At 40.7% G+C, this 4,305-nt stretch overlaps 1 long non-coding RNA gene across 1 annotated transcript; it reads right to left on the minus strand.

Moving 5' to 3' along the window:
• Window positions 1-637: 637 nt before the first annotated feature.
• Window positions 638-4,305, minus strand: LOC140582400 (uncharacterized). Its single transcript, XR_011985356.1, has 2 exons — window positions 2,344-4,305; window positions 638-1,893 (listed from the first exon to the last, which is right to left on the minus strand). It is a non-coding gene; the product is annotated as an uncharacterized lncRNA (long non-coding RNA).

Genomic DNA, 4,305 nt, shown 5'->3' on the forward strand with positions numbered 1-4,305 from the left:
AGAAACCAGCTCAAACAAAAACAAAGTGAGCATAGCGAGTGAGAAGTGCTTTTTAATCAAGACTTGGGATAGAACAACAAATTTAATAATTTTGCTCATTTAATATTTCGATTTTAATTAGGCTTAATTTTTGGATATCCATGTTTACATAATATTTAGAATCCCACCACAATTGAGAATGGAATGCCACAGATATTAGTCTCTACCACAGCTGCAGAACAGCCCAGTCTTGGCAGAATAGCCACATTAATGAGCTCGAGCAAAGACCTTTACTCCCAAAGGGACAGAAAACTGTATCAGGCCATGCTGGCAAAGACCCTTGTTTCAAACCTGGTACCACTTTGCGTTGAATGCTGAAAAGGGCCCATTAAATACATTAGGTATGTTATTTGATAAACTTGGGTTTATTTTACTCATAAAAAATAATACCCCAATTTACCCAAACGAGTGAGTACAAATTTTGATTTGAAATATTAATTGTTAATATTGAAATTAATTAATATTAATATTGAAATATTAATTGATTTGAGTAAATATTATAGGATGGTACTGTGATAGTGTCAAGGTTGCGGGCGGCTCGGGCACGGGAGCGAGGCATGGTGCAGGCACAAAAAAGGGTGGACGACCCACTTGCGGCTCAAAGAAAAACAAACAGGGTTTATTAAATAAAACAGAAAAAACTACAAAACCAAACAAACCAAAAAGGACCACGAGGGGTCAAAAACTAAAGGGAATAAACTAAGACTAAATCACAAAAACCAAATACACATCAAACACTGAAAATAGCAAAACCATTGAACATCGCAAACAACAAATCACACAAAAACAATGAACCACTGAGGAACTAAACAGAAGCAGGAACTAAAATACTAAAGGGGTAACGAGACTAACACAGGACAGGTGAGACTAATTAACAAAGACCAGGGAAACAGGGCACAGGTGAAACTAATAAACTCAAAGGAACTAAACAGGGACACAGGGAAACAGAAACCAACACTAGGGAATTTAAACAGGTAAAGACACAAGCAGGGGCAGAAGGAACAAAACCAAAACCCATATACAAAATCACCAAATACAATAACTAGACAAACTCAACTGAAACACTAGGGAGCAAAATACAAAAACCGATGCCGATACATTAAAAAATGCTAAATATCGGCCCTCTACATCAGAGTGGATCTTTTGCTTGAACTTCTTCTTCAGAGCCTCTGCTAAGATGGCAGCAATGTCCTCTGAGGGCATGGGCGTCCCCTGCGTCAGTCCCCTCCTCGTCACTGGCGTCCCACCTGGCGACCTCAGCACTGGGCGCAGTTTAATGTGCGGCAGCTCCGCCAGAACATCCACCATGTTGGGGCCATTGGTGGGTCCTGCGCCACTTCCCTGACGATGACTCGTCTTCTGCTTCGGGCCCTGGATATTAGCAGGCGGAGGAGGAGGAGGCGGTGGAGGAGGAGGAGGGGGAGGGAAACAGCTTGGAGCTGAAGTGGGGACTATAAGAGGAGTCCCAGTGGTCTCCGAATTGCTCCGGGGCATATTTGGGTCAGTCAGGGCACCAGCAAGCTGGGAGATCTCGGACCGTAAACGGTCCACCTCGTCTTCGAGGGCTGCAATCTTCTCCCAAACTGCCGCCCACTGATCCCCGTGATCCCCGTGTCCACTGGGGAGGTGGATGCCACTCCCGACCTTTGCAGGGGCGTTGCCATTTATAGTAACCCCCGTTGCAACACTTGAGGATGTCTTCACAAAGCGCTGGGAAAGAAAAAAATCTCCAGGTGCAAAAAACTTGTTACATTGCGCAGTTCAACGCAGAGGGGGCGACTCTGTGAAACAAGAGATCTTCCTTGGTCGAAAAAATACTGAATTCGGAAGGGAATCAAATCCAAAAAAAACAGTCTGCACACAAAGTACAGAGAGTTAGATGTCTTACTTAAACATCACACAAAATTATATTTTTTTCCATCATCCATTAACATACAGCGCAATCTCAGATCCACATTAGGCCATACTATACAGATTTCCTGAATAACATTAATATACACATATACATGTATATATTTAAATATGCACATTATAAACATTTCAACCTGCAATGGTACTAACAGGGTGGCTAAACTGAATAACACCATATCACAGTCAACGTATTCCGATCAATTAGCAAGTAGCCTTATAGGTAGCTTTAGCATTTTACATACAACTACAAAAAAAGATACATTAGCAAAGAAAATAATCAACCACACAATCAACAAAGGTTCACATTCATATCCTGACTGTTTTTCCTTCACACTAATGATCCCTATATCTATATTTTCCTTAACATTTAACCAAACAGGTAAATTGACCTACCAGGATATCCAAAAGAGAGCAATTGCACCAAAATCTTTCTATCCACTAATTGCTGCAATTGTATGCTTCGGCCAAAAAAAATAAACAGTGCTCTAAACGTTGATATCTACACAAATATATATACATATATGTAGATATATACGTTTATTTCTCTAAGTTGCCGTTCACTCTTCTTTCCGCTCTCTTTACCCGCCTTCCTCCGTCTAGAAAAGCCCGCCGGAAAAAAAAACTCCCACCCTACCTTTCGGCACTCAGGAACGTCTTAAAGAGACAGCTGCCCACTTTGGTATACACACACTTATTGTAAGGTTCATGTCTCCCTCTTTACAAATTACGCTCTATAATAGCTTCAAATCATTATGGTACTTTAGCTTTATAGACCTGGCTTCATATGGTTTTGTTATTATTATTTTTGGTATTAGTATTATTATTTTAAGAATGAAGCTAAATAATATAGCCGCCCACTAATATGTCACATATGGGTTAAAATGCAGAGGACACATTTCGTCGTTGTGTGATGTGCCAAGAATGGCACTTGATTACAAAGTACAAATACTTTTTTACTTGCCAACATTCATAAGCAACTTTATTTTTCAGTACAGTTGCGGTTTTTATAAATCTTGGTGATTAATATTCGCGGAGAGCGTGGGGTTTCCATTTTTCTATAACATTTATATTGTTAAAGGAAACACAGCTTAGCAAGCTGTTTAATTTTAATGACTGATTGTTTTCAGTATTAACTAGTATTTGTTTAACATTGGTTTAAAGTTGACTGCTGCTACTTTAGCAACAGCTCGGCATGCGCTCTCTCAGCTGATCCTAATCACTTTCATCCTTGATATTTCAGTCAGTCATGAATGGAGGTGTTTGTGAGAAACTTATTTATTTATTTTTTTTAAAAAGATCCTTTATAAACACTCCAATACTTACTGCAGAAAATGATTTTACGCAATGTCCTGCAGTCCAGTTATGAAATACTAATCTAACAACATACAATGTGCTGCCCACAGAAACGCTGTCTGTGCGCAGCCTGCTGGCAAAAAGCGGAACTACAGTTACAGCAAATAAGGCAGAACGGAAACATCGGCGTCACTCCTTGCACTGATGATAGCTTATAAATAGTTCTCAGTGAACCAAATAGAATGAACCAAATTTCACTGGTCCCATGCAAACTGACACCCATCTGGAACAACCCTGACATCCTGTTAAATAAAAAAAGTGATAAACTTCCTGGCTTGGCATAATAAAGGAATCAAGCGCCTCGAACATATAATCCAAGACAATTCATCAATCCAGACACTAACTTCTGGAGGCAAATTTGCTTGAATACCTTTTGAATGAATCAGAACTCCAACCTGCAGCTATTACAGTACAAAATTTTACACAGAACACACTACACAGGGCAGAGGATGTTCCAGATGGGTATCAGAGATACTGACATATGCCTAACTTGTAAGAAGGATGCACCAGATAATTACCTGCATGCTTTCTGGTATTGCACACCGGTCAACGAATTCTGGCAAAGGATTTGTGAAGACTCATCTACACACCTAGGGCATCCCATCCCACCCTCCCCCTCACTCTGCCTGCTTGGGGACCTCACTAACACTAATATGGACACGAATAAATCTTGCATGCTTCTCACAGTACTAACCGTTGCTAAGAAAACAATCCTTCTGAACTGGAAGTCAAAAGAGAATTTAAACATAAATCTGTTCAAAAATCTACTCTTGGATTATGTTTCCATGGAGAGGATGTCTGCCTGTAAGAAAAATCATTTGATCGATGAAGACAGTTGAAGACAGTTGGACTCTAATAATTAATTTTTTAATGTAATGTCGTCACGGGTGGTGGGGCCTTGCCGTCACCGTCCCGGGTTGGGGGCTGGGTTGTTGGGGTCCTCTGGTGTTTCTCTTGGCTGAGGGCGCGTGGTCAGTGTCTCTGGGTGGCCGCTGGCCTGGC

Source organism: Paramormyrops kingsleyae, chromosome 24 (assembly GCF_048594095.1).
Source record: "Paramormyrops kingsleyae isolate MSU_618 chromosome 24, PKINGS_0.4, whole genome shotgun sequence".
Lineage (NCBI taxonomy): Eukaryota > Metazoa > Chordata > Actinopteri > Osteoglossiformes > Mormyridae > Paramormyrops > Paramormyrops kingsleyae.